The sequence below is a fragment of the Podarcis bocagei genome, assembly GCF_964188305.1.
Source record: "Podarcis bocagei genome assembly, chromosome: 5".
In the NCBI taxonomy this organism is placed as follows: domain Eukaryota; kingdom Metazoa; phylum Chordata; class Lepidosauria; order Squamata; family Lacertidae; genus Podarcis; species Podarcis bocagei.
In genome coordinates this window covers 2,696,409-2,709,839 of record NC_138129.1, presented here as the reverse complement: position 1 = coordinate 2,709,839, position 13,431 = coordinate 2,696,409, and positions in this window count along the sequence as shown.

The window sequence follows — 13,431 nt, the reverse complement described above, 5'->3', positions numbered from 1 at the left end:
GACGGAGTACGCATACCCTCCAACATTTGTCAGAAAATAAGGACCTTCTAATCTACATCAGTGCCAACCCCCCCATATTTGTGCACCGCTGATGGAATAAAGGGGAAAGAGCCAGGCTGGCTGATCTGCTCTATTGGGACTTACTTTAAAGCAAGCAAGGTGTTGTGTATTGAGTCAAAGGATTTTATATCTGTATTATTATTGTCTGTATTTGCATTAGGGTAAAGTAACTGCCTTTTGGTTCCAGAGGGTACAGCTACTATTGGTTCATTTAAGCTGCTGTATTTGGATCCTCTGTCTTATTGGTTTCCTCCAAAAGGCAGGACTGTGATTGCCTGATATTGTTCCCTCCAAAATGTATCCTTTCTTGCTAGTTCACTGTCCCTATAAATGTAGCTTTCCTCTCCCCAGTCTTTAGTCTTGTTGCTTTAATAAAGAAGTGTTACTAGAGAACTGTCTCCAGCATGTTATATCAAGAGAGCTGAAATCACAAACCCCACGTCACAACATAAACAGGGCTCAAAATGTGAGCTCCACCAATCTCAAATACAAGGGTGTTCAAGTCTGAAATCTTATACACATGCTGTCCCACTCAAGTCAGTGAGGGATTTGCCACCCTTTAAGTGGGAATTTAAAAGCTGGTTCTGACCTGCTGAATTTCTGCCTGCCATACATCTGTTAAAGGGACACTAACTCTGCAAGTGGGGGGAGGTGCCAGTCTATATAGGATATAAAGTTTACCTTTGCATACATACACACACACACACACAACACACAAACAAACACACACGATGATGACACACATAAACACATGCAGTGCCATCATACTCAAAGGCTTGCAGTGCTTTAAAAGTCTAACAGAAAGATTTATTTGCAACATCAAAAGGGGTTAATGAAAAAGCTTAACACACTTATTCACAGCACCAGCCCAATGGAGTTCATGTAACTTTTAAGGACCCCCAAAACAACAGCCTCCAGCCCCCACACAAATGGCAAATTTGCTTGCTTTGCCCAGTACCTAAGCCTAGCAGAGGCAGCAGCATGCACCTTTACTTCCAAGTAGACATAATAAAAAAATTCCTTCCAGTAGCACCTTAAAGACCAACTACGGTAAGTTAGTTCTTGGTATGAGCTTTCGTGTGCATGCACACTTCTTCAGATACACAAGTGTGCATGCACACGAAAGCTCATACCAAGAACTAACTTAGTTGGTCTTTAAGTGGCTACTGGAAGGATTTTTTTTATTTTGACTATGGCAGACCAACACGGCTACCTACCTGTAACTGATTCCAAGTAGACATGTTTGGGATTTTGCTGGGGAGGGAAGGGGGGAGGGAGGGAGACCGCTAGCTAATTTTGCAAAGCCTAGAAAAACTCTGGAAACATGACTTGAAATTTACAGCATATTATTCTTTGAAGGAGAACCAACTGAAAATGATTCACAGATGGTGAATGGACATATAAATGAGTAAAAGAGTATTGGGAAATGATCTATAATGTATCGAAAAAAATGTTTATAAGTACTTGCCCCCCAAAACCAGTCCTTTCTGTTGGGGATAATTGACTGAAATTCCCAGGTGTCAGAAATGATTATTTATGTATGCTACACCTGCGGCTTGTGTTTCGTTAGCCCCAAAATGGAAAACAAACGAGGTCCCAACCAAAGAATGGCAACTTAAATTGACAGAATATGCACAACTTGCAGACCTAACATATAGAATAAGAGAACAAGAAGAACACACATTAAAAGAAGATTGCAAGACGTTTATTGGATATATGGGAAATAATTGTGCACAGCTGAAAACACTGGCTTTATTAAGATAAATTCAACAGTGTAAATTAATTTTGATGGATGCAATAATGGAATACTGATTGCTATAGTTTTTGTAAAATGTGCAGGGATGTATATGTAAAATGAACCATGGAAAGAGAAGGAAAGCCACTGAAATCTTAGGGATGCAAAATGAGTATTTTAAATTATAAAAAAGAAAAATTAATAAAAAGCCTAGCAGAAACTGCGTGCACCTTTACCTGGGAGTAAATGCAACTGACTTTAATGGGGCTTACGTCCAAGTAGACATGCTTGGGATTGGGCGTGGGGTGGAAAAGAAAGGCTTGCAAAATGAACTTTTACTTGTGGAAGCCACAGGGGATTGCAAAAAGTAAAAAGATGAACTCTAGGAAGCAGCTCCCTACTAAAAAAAAAAAAAAAGCGCGCAGGGTGTGTGTGGAGCTTGAACCATGCATATTGCACGTGCATGTATTGAACTGAAGTTAGAAAGTACTGCCAGGTGCCCCGGACTCTGCAATTGAGCAGACAACAAATAATTTGGAAAGAGCCGCTCTGCTGCCCCAGCTGCAAGCATTTCTGTTTCGAGCCGTTTTGCAGCCCATCCAGGACCTTGAAGAGAAGGGAGGGCAGATGATCCCTGGGATCCTTTCAAATCAACCCATCCCCATTGCTCCACCTGCCTCGCCTCTTCTTCCCGCTTTTGCAAACCTGGTTTGAATTCTGGCCAATCCGGCCCGGCCAAGGGGGCGGGGCTTGGGAGCGGACCTGGAGGGAGCGGGCTTCACTCTGGTCCGCCCCTTTGCCATAAAAGGCCACGTGCCCCGCTCCCGGGACTGCAGAGCGGCTGGAAGAGCGGCAGAGAGGGGTCGATGCTTCTTCCCACGGCGACGGCTATCCAGGTGATTTTTGCCTTCAGTCTTGGATTATGCGGGGCTTTTGTGGGTGGGCGAGAGAGAGAGAGAGCTCACGCGGAGTTCATTTCCTTCTATTTTAAGGCGAAACTGCTGAAAAGCTGTACTTTATTTCCAAGATGCATTTTGTGGGGCAGTAAATTACCAGCAACAACCAAAAATGCCATTCTAATGCAGAGTGAATTACAATGAAAATTAATTGGCATAAATTCATTTATGAATGTACCTACGAGCTGCTCTTAATCAATTTACAGAGCAAGCAATCGAAATAGAATTGCTATATCTTTGAGCTGGGTGAGGGGGGATATTTAAAGCTATGAAGTCGTGGAGTGGGCTTGAGACGTTGAGTAAAATAGGCGACTTTCCTTCAATTATATCTTCTTGAAGGGCATAAAGGAAATTCTGGACTGACTGTATGATTAAAGAAAGTGAGTAAATTGGTTGTTAAAAGGTGGAACTTGAATGTGCAGGCATTGCCTATCTGAGGTTTGAGTTATGACTTTGATTTATTTCGAATAAATGATCGTTAAAAGGTTTCCATCGGATCAGCCCAGACTGATCTGGTGACCTGCTTTGGACCAGGGGAACAAGGTTTAATGTCTTTGGGAGCTTTGATTTTAAATGAGTTCAGTCTAGCCCTTTTAAGGTCTGGGCTGTACAAGTGTCTTTTTCTCTAAAAGGTTTTAGCCTTTGAGGCATCTGTCCACACCCTCCCTTCTCAATGGGTAAATTTACTCCTGAGCAAGCTTTCTTTAAAAAGGTTATTTTTCCTCTCATTTGACCAATCATTTCCAGGTGGTGCAGTTTGCTACTTTAGGTTCCATGTGAAGTGGTTAGTTGCACTTTTGCAAGGCTTCATTTAGTTGTGGACCAAGTATAACGGCTGTGATTGTTAGCATCAGGTTCTCTCCTCCCCCTTCTCTGTTTTTAACCCTTGTTACTCCTGCTGTGAATTTGGTGAATCAGCCTTTGAGGTATTTGTCTTCCAGTATAGGTTTAGGAAAAATGGCCCCTTCTTTCCATTCTTCTAAGTTGCCTCCCAAGAGAATTTCTGATCAGGTATGTGTTATGGGCACTTCTTGGAGTATGAACAATGAGCAAAGTTGTGAAAGGAGTGAGATGCTGTTTTATCCAACTTCTGTTAAGCCTGTAGTAAAGCATCGTTTTGGAGTGTGCATGCTTGTATGTTGAGTGTGGGTCCATGTATGTCTGTGGTTGCATTTCAGCAAGTCAAACAAAGTCTATGCAAAGCAAGAATAAGCAGTGAGGGTTACTGCTAGGGAAAATCAGAAGTGTGGCATGTGAGTTCAACCATGATTTTTAAGGAATATATGTTGTGAAGTGGCTGTCCAAGGATGCACTGTTTGCAATTGTATGGTGATTGGTTTAATCCTTTCCTGAACTAATTCTGAAGGTCCTGTGTGCACAAAGTTGTTATGAAGGCAGAGGAAGAGGTGCTTTTCTTGTTCTGATGCCCCCAAGAGAAAAGACAAGCCATTTCTCTGGAAGCATCTAAAGTTGCAATGAGGACAAACATTAAATACTCAAACCATGGCATGGTTCTCAAATTTTTTTTTTTTTTTTAAAAAAATAATCTTTATTAAGTTTTCAAAAGGTTACAAATAACAGAGCAGATAAGAAGAAATAGAAAAGAATAAAGTAAGAAAACCAAAAAAGAAACACAAAAAACAACAAAGAAAATTTCCACCTTTTAACACTCATTTTCAGTAACTTTTCAGGACTTCCCCACGTCTCCCCTTATTGTATTCCAACTCCAGGTGTTTATTCAAGCAAGTTTTTCCCTTAATGTCCTAAACATAGTTTATTAAAATCACTTAACCTTAATTCAATTAAAATAATTTTTTGTGATAGTTTTTAGCTTTATTTCGTTGTTATACCTTAGCAGTTTTTAAAATATATACCTTAACCCTATATAAAGAAAAGAAACAAAGATGTAAGGATAAAATTAAAAAAGATACCTTTCCTAAGGTTGCCACTATTTCCCCTCCACGGATTCCCCGTTCTTATAATAATAAAAAACCTATAGTTTTTACACTGCAAAGACGAAAAGCAAACCCCCTTTGGACTTCTAGATCCCACCCTTCTCTCCCCGGTTTCAATCCCTAACCAAAGTCCAATTAGTCCATCTTTCTAGCCTGGTGATCTTACGTCCGAGGCACGCAAATCTCTCTCAGTCCCTTTCAGCCGGTTTCTTCGAAAGTCTCTAATACTAAACACCCAGGATCGAAGAAGTATTTTCCCAAAGCTGACCATGGTTCTTCCAACGAGGCCTACTTGTTTAAAGGTAGTGCTCCAACTCTGTTTCTTAAGTCTGTATATCCCAAATAGTCTAACTTTCACCTTGGTCAGTTTAAGCTTCTTCTTGGTAGGTCTCCAGCTCTTTTTTCTTCTGTAACATTTCAGCCATCCCTTCTTTCAGCTCCTCCTGTTTGGCAGATGTCTTTTCCTCCTCAATCTTTGGTTCTTTTTCTTGTCCAGCTGCCTGTGTTTTGAACATCGAGCCCCTTTCCAACTCAATGGGTATATTTTCAATTAACTTCGGGTTTGAAGGGCTTGTAGACAAAACATGGCCTTTCTCATTCATCTCTTGCAACTTTCCCACGAGAAAGATCAGATTTTTCAGGCCAGCACGTATTTCCTGTATTCCCTGTTTTAGCTCCATTCTTGTAATGTCCAATAATCCCCTCTAGAGGGATTAGTGTTCTTTTCCCTTCCGATCCAAAAGTCAGATTTATTTGTATCAATCTTTCTTAGCTTTCAATATTTTGTAGCAATATAACCGGTTAGAGTTTCAGCTTTCAGTTTTCCCAATTTTGACAGCTAGTTTGACAGCTGTCAAAAGTTCCTGTAAATCCTCAGCAGGCTCTTTACACGGGTTACTCCCGGGCTTTAAAAAGTGGTACTTAATCCAAATAAAGTAAACTCTAGTCCTCCAGCACATTAACTTAGTCCTTTAAATCTGTGGAATTTATATCCTTATCCAATCACGACAATTCTTCCCGCAACCTTAGTTGACAGGTCCTTGCTTTGAACTGTTTACAATAGGGGGGAGATGGACTTCCTTTTTTTTTTCTTCACCTCCCCCGCTCGTGCCAAATCCAAGTTTGTAATCCAATTTTCAAATTACTCACGGGTTGTTGTTCTTGCTTTTAAGTCCAAATTTGATAGGAAGAAGTCAGCGCTATCCGACAAATGGCATGCGGCTTTGCTCGGCAGGGGAAGCGGAGGACTCACAGCACCACGCCGCTCCCCGGCACCCGTTCCGTAGCCTTTAAAAAGGCTCCTTCACGAGTCGGCAGGGCGCTTATGGTGCCCGCCGAGTCACCATGTCCACGGGCTCTGTGCCCGTGGTTTTTAAGGGTCCCCGTGTCGCCGGCACGGCAAGACCCAGCCCCCTGCTAAGCCGATTCCCTCCGGAGCTCGGAGGGAATCCGCCATTAGCCGGTCACGCCAACCCGGAAGTCCTCCATGGTTCTCAAATTTCTATCAAACCTTTGCACACGGATGCACTTGGAGGGGTCTGAGTGGATATTAGTCCTCACCTAGGATTAGGAGAAGAAATTAGAAGGCCAGAACAGCCAATTTGGGCCACTGGGCAGTAATTGGTTCCGACCAGCATTTTCTGCTGTAGACGTTCCTTTGATGGGCTTTATATTCTTTTAAGGCAGGTTCTGAGAGAGAGGCTATCAGTTATCAGATGTTAGGGCGGCTCTGTAGGCGTTTTGCAAAGCTTTCTTAGCCTGAATACAAATGTGATCAAACCAAGGTTTATTTGCTGTTAACAGTTTAGTTGACCTTTCCTCAGAGATACAGAAGAGATGGGGTTTTATATGTTGTAACAAGCACTCATATTCCAAAAGTGGGTCCTCTGGGTTGGAATTCTTCCCAGAACCGTTTGTAAGTGTGAGCAGTTTTTCAGAAGCCTTCAATTTAGTGTCAAGCTCAGGGGTCCATTTGACCCGACACCCAGGGCGCTCTAAAGCCGTAATCTCTGCAGGATAAACTGTTTTGAGAAAGATTATTTTGTTTTTAAGGGACACCTGCAGATGTAGAGGGAAATGATCCCCCTCTACGTATGGGAGCACTTGCAATGTCCGTTTTTGATAGTAAATCGCTATCAGCCAGCATGCAGTCAATTGTACTGGTTTTTGTACTGATATGAACGTGTATTCCCCAGGAATATCGCCCCTAGTGCAGCCATTTAGTATGTACAAATTTAACTGCCGTGGAAATTTGAAGAGGCAAGCACCAGCATAATTTGAGTGTTAGTCTTTTGATAGCTTTGGTTGCTGAAGAACTTCTGGGCCAGACACCTCAGGGAACCCAATTTTATACCTGTATTTAACTGCTAAACTAGTCAACTGGCCCATACCTTGCATTTAGGTCACCCACCAACAGGGCCTTTGCCCCCGGGTAATCCAATAGCAGTGACCTAACATAGGTTTCCAGTCTTTTCCACTTACTCTCGATATCAATATTTTTGCTAGTTGGAGGAATATAAACATTTATAATTAACAAACTACATATTGGAGGGGGATTTTCAACTGCTGGCAGAGAAAAGAAACTGTGACTCCATGAGACAGGTGTAAAACCAAACTTAAATAAAGGTTTTATTACAAAACAACAAACAGAAACGCTTGTGGGTTTTTCCTGCAGGCAGAGTACAAACTGCAGCTTTTTTCCTTTTGTAGCCACGGCCAGCTGCAACCAATTAACCCAGAGCTTACAGAAACTTCTTAAAGGTACACACGTTTCTGTGCAGAATGTCTCCCAACACTACAGCTTCCGCATGATATAAGTAAGGCCATTGCTGGTTGATCTAGAGGGTGCAACTCTTTGCAAGTGGCATTTAGGCATAGCGAGATCAAAGGACATAACACCCCTTTGAGTCTGCCTGGGACAGCCTTAACTGCGTATGAATAATACCCTTTCAATGTTGGATTTTCCGCCGCCCATGTCTCTTGGAGGGCAATGATATTGAAATTTTGGTGATAAAAAGGAATGTGGGGCAGTGGGCAACGGAATTTGATAGGCAGCTGTTGTGGTTCGCAGGACACCCCCCCCCCCCTTACCAGTTCTCCAGACACAGGCAGGACCTAGCAGGGAGACGGACAGGACGCGAGGGGTTTTAAGGCACAAGCCAAACAGTAGAAAGCTGCCCCCACTTCTTTTCCTGGGCCAACCCTCGGAGTCCAAGGAGGAAAATACCCTTTCGATATTTACCGGATTGCCCAACTCTGTGTCACAGTACCGTGATGCAGACAGAAATCCAACAGGTAAAACCAGTAGGTGTCCAAAGTGGCCAGGCACTGGTTTAGCTTCTCTGGGCAAAGGTACAGAATTCAAAAAGGCAAAAGTCCTTTTCCAAGTTTATTGGAAAGGGCACTCAGAAAATAAAAGCTTGCATGTTTCTTAAAAGTTACAAACAAGAACATAAAAAAGTTGCACAGTATAACTGACTAAAAACATGCTCACAAAATGACAGTAGTTCAAAGCATAGCAAGTCCATAAGATTTCTTAGCTGGTCAAGCGCCCTCAGGCACAAACACCAGGGCAAGGTGGTCTGCCTAGCAAGAGGATTTGCATGGCAAGATGGTCTGCAGTTTGCATCTCAATTCCCCAAACCTTTATTCCTGAGAATCCCATGTGGATAAATGGTTTAGGGACCAATCAGGTCTTTAGATTGATTACCAATTTCCCAATGGCTGTATGTGGAGACAATAACTTGATTGTCTGGCGACTCAACAGCTGAACTCTGTTTAGTCTCAGAGACCTTGATGATCAAATACCCCCCCTTCATTCCCAGAGACATCAGGCTCTTTGAGCTGCAAATTGCCTGATAGCCTTTTCACACCAATCCACATCCGTACAAATCAGATAAACGGCTTCTTCCTGCCCAAAGACAGGAGGCAATTGGATTCACACCTTCAAAGACAGAGTTCTACAATTAAAGAAACCAGATACACATTCTCCAGGAGTCCAGTTTTAACTCTCCCACACAATGCTTCACTCCTGTAGGAACCAAAGTTTGGAGCTACTAGGATTTCCTAACTTCACTACAGGAGCAGTTTGGACTCCTGATTTAGTTCATAGCTTTTAAATCCTTATTGTCTCAGGTTGTTTCAAAAGGAGGAAAAAAAATGTTCTTAAGATCCACCCCCACTTAGGACCTTGATCGATATTAGAGGTTACCAAAGCAGAGGTCTAGCAAAGGTTCCCTGGTGGCAGACAAGAACTATAGTCACACTCAAATGCACAGCCAAGAATTACTTTATGCAAGCATTTGGTTATACAAGCATTTTCTTTCTCTTTTCATATATGAGCCCTGAGCATATCCCACACCAGTAGACGACATTTTTGAAGAAGTCCACCTGGTCACCTGCTCCATACGTTATCAAGCCATAGCTTTACCCCTTCTTCATCCATCCAGACTTTTTCATTCACATGTACAAAACAACCAACAGGGAACTTGAGTTTCGGCATTGTTTTTCTTTTAAAAAATAATCATTGGTCTCAGTTTAGCGCCATCAGCTGTGCATGTTAGAGGGGGGTTTTTCACTGGTGGCATATGACAGAGACTGTGACACCATGAGACAGGTGTAAAACCAAACTTAAATAAGGACTTTATTATAAAACAACAATCAGCAAAGCTTCTGGGTGTTTTTCTTGCAGGCAGAGTTCAAACTGCAGCTTTTCTCCTTTTGTAGCCATGGCCAGCTGCAACCAATTAGCCCAAAGCTCACATAAACTGTTCTTAAAGGTACAAACATGTTTCTGTGCAGAATGATTCTTTCAACAGTGCATCCTAGTACCACTGTAAAACTGGACTCCTCATGTCCTGTTGTTTTAGTTAAAATTGTTTTTTCACCTTTTTGATGGACAGTTTTATTTCCATCCACATGAAAATTCATTGAAGTTTCATCCATATTTCCAATACTACTTAATGCATAGCCATGTTTAGTGCGCTGTTGTATTACGTATTGGTAGAAACTATTTACTTTGCTATCAAGATGTGCAGGTAATTTTGGGGCAGTTTTTGTCTTTTGCCTCAGTACCATATTATGCCTTCCCATGAATCTAGTACACCAGGATACAGTGGCCTTAAATCTGTTGCTGTGATCTTGGCCCACTGAAATGCAAACAAACATTTTGTGTCACTACATAACTGGGCGATGCTCATTCACCGTGTCTGCTGCATGTTTTTCGAGTTCTGGCCAATGTGGGGTGCCTCTTCTTAATGCACACTTACCCCTTGGCACACACTTTAAGGCTGTTTCATTTGCTTTCCAGTCCTGAACCATCTCTTCTGTTACTCCATATTGTCTTGCAGCAGTGCAGTTATTATGTTCCATGGCAAAGTTTACAACTTTAAGTTTGAAACTGGCTTCGTATTTCATTCTTCTTGCTGGTGGAGCTATGATGGGGCTTTAACTGTTGGACATTTGTATACTGTACTGTGTGTACCTTACCGGCGATTGGCTGGTTGTTGTATACAAAGCCTGCTTGGATTGGTCAGCTTTCCCTGCCTGCCCAGCCCTCCCTGTCTTCAAGACCATCAGAGCGGTAGCACAAACACGCCCTTTTCACCTGTGCAGTGGTGCTGTGCCCATAAAAACACGCCTCTTTCACCCATCTGGCCCTTGTATCCTATTACCTCCTTCTCTGCCTCTCAGATCTCGCACATGCGCGCCTGCGCCGCTTCACTGCAGTCCTCAGGAGCAGAGAAGGCTGTACAGTGGTGCCTCGCAAGACGAAATTAATCCGTTCCGCGAGTCTCTTCGTCTAGCAGTTTTTTCGTCTTGCGAAGCAACCCTATTAGCGGTTTAGTGGCTATTAAAGACTTAGCGGCTAAAAGGCTATTAGCGCCTTAGCGGCTTAGATAAAGGGGGGGGAGTGAAAAAAATCGCAAGACTCGCAAGACTTTTTCGTTTTGCGCAGCAAGCCCATAGGGAAATTCGTCTTGCGAAGCACATCGAAAAACGGAAAACATTTTCGTCTAGCGGGTTTTTCGTCTTGCGAGGCATTCGTCTTGCGGGGCACCACTCTGCGGTAATAGGATACAAAGGCGGGCCAGACGGGTGAAAGAAGCGTGTTTTTCTGGGCACAGCACCGCTCCATCTTTTTTCCATACCCTGGACGCCTGCAGCTTCCTCTGCCCTTCACTTACACCTTCCCAGTGAGGTGCCCCCTCACCTCGTCATTGGGACCATGTTAAGTCACTTCTTCCCACGAATCCTGGTGAGTGGATTTTCTTCTACCGTACTTGCACAGTGCTGCCCTTGCTGCTTTCATGTGGGTGGGGGATGCGGCTGCTTTTGAGCTCCCCCCACCATATATGGCGAATGCAGATTCTCTGGTCCGGCTTGGAAGTTTCAGCACCCGCCCTATAAGACGACCCCCAGTGTATAAGAGGACCCCTGACTTTTGAGAAGATTTTCCTGGATTAAAAAGTCAGATAGATAAATAGGTAGATAAATAGGTACCACTCTGGCGGGAAGTTAAATGGCGTTTCCGTGCACTGCTCTGGCTTTCCAGAAGAGACTTGGTCATGCTGGCCACATGACCTGGAAGCTGTCTGCGGAAAAACGCCAGTTCCCTCTGCCTATAGAGCGAGATGAGCACGCAACCCCAGTCATCCATGAGTGGACCTGATGGTCAGGGGTACTATGAGATAAATAACAGTATCGTAGATGATAAAAAATAACATTTTTTTCCCTTACCTGCACTGATGATAGTCATTGGATGGGTGGCTTTTATCCATTTCTGCAGTCACACAATCAACCAGTAGCTGAACTGGGTTCCACCCCCTAAAAAAAACAATGGTAGAAGGCTGAGTCCCCCAAAACAAAGGAAAAAGGCACAAGGCACACGCACAAAAATTACCATAAGGCAGAATCCCAAAATCTTCCACTCAACCACTCCCAGAGGATGGGTGGGCTTACCTGACTACAAGCGGGGGGGTGGGGCTTGCGGAGAGTTGCCTGCATGCTGAAGCCTGGGCGCGGCGCCAGGCTCCCACGGCTTGTGGAGAGTTGCCTGTTCTGGCTTCCCCAGCCCCGCGCCTGGGGGGGAATAATTCCCCCCTTTATTTCCCCCCCAAAAAACTAGGTGCGCCTTTTGGGACGGTGCGTCCTATAGGGCAAAAAATACAGTAATCCATTTTTTATTTTATTTTTGCTTTTATGATTTTATTGAATTCCAACTCATTATACATTTTATCCATTATACAACAAATCATATCCGTTCTAGACTTCCTTCAACGTCACTGACATTCTTTCATAGTTATCCCTTTAGTACACATTCCATTCTACTATATTGCCATTTACACCTCCCTTCCCTCATTATTTCTATTGAACAATATTTATACATTCTTTACAGAGCCTCTTTAAGCCCCGCCAGCGTTGTATTTACACCATAGTTATTTTCCAGATAACACACAAATTTCTCCCAGTCCTTTATAAATTTTTGGTCTTTAGTAAATCTGATTTTCCCTGTTAATTTGTCCAATTCTGCATATTCTATTAATTTTGCTCTCCACTCTTCTACCCGTGGGATTTCCTCCTGCTTCCACCTCTGAGCCAATACGATTCTGGCAGCTGTTACAGCATACTGGAAAAGTTTGCAATCTTTTATTCTGATATCCTTCCCTACAACACCTAATAGAAAAGCCTCTGGCCTTTTCACAAAGGTATACCTTAACATCTTTTTCATCTCGTTATAGATCTCATCCCAGAAGCTTTTAACTTTCTTACACTCCCACCACTGGTGGAAGAATGTCCCTTCTTTGCGTTTACATTTCCAGCATTTGTTATCTATCTTATACATCTTTGCCAATTTTACGGGTGACAGGTACCATCTGTAGAGCATTTTCATCATATTCTCTTTCAACAACGTGCAGGCCGTAAATTTTATGTTCTCTTTCCACAACCTTTCCCAATCCTCCAGTTGGATATTGTATCCTAAGTCCCTTGCCCACTTGTACCATCACTGACTTCACCTCCTCGTCCTTCGTGTACCACTCTAACATTATTTTATACATCTTTGATAGATTTTTAAATTCATTATTTATTATCTCCTTTTGGAAGGTTGATTCTTTTTCTGCATACCCCCTTTCTTTCAGCTCTTTTTTAAACATTTCGTTTATCTGAAAGTAGTGTAGCCAATCGTATGTTAATACTTTGACTTGGTCGTACGATTTCATTTTCCACTTCCCTCCTTCGTTGGTAACCATTTCTCCATATGTTCCCCACTTTCCTCTCATGTTACCGTATTTTTCGCACCATAAGACGCACTTTTCCCCCTCCAAAAATGAAGGGGAAATCGGGGTGCGTCTTATGGGGCGAATGCCTGCAAGCCTCGCGCGCCCGGCAGGAGGTCCCACCGGGTGCGCGAGGCTTGGGGCGGCAGCCTGTCGCCCGAAGCACGGGGAGCCCTCTGGAGGGCTCCCCCTGCTTCGAGCGAGTGTCTGCAAGCCTCGCGCACCCGGCAGGAGGTCCCGCCGGGTGCGGGAGGCTTGGGGCGGCAGCGGACTGCTTGCCGGCATGCAGAAGCTTGGGGCGCGCTGAGCTCAGCCCGCCCCAAGCTTCTGGATTAGCGCAGGGGTCCGCTAGCCCTGGGAGAGGCGCCCGGCTCTCCCACGCTAGCAGAGACCTTGCCGGCACGCAGAAGCTTGGGGCGTGCTGACCTCAGCTCGCCCCAAGCTTCTGG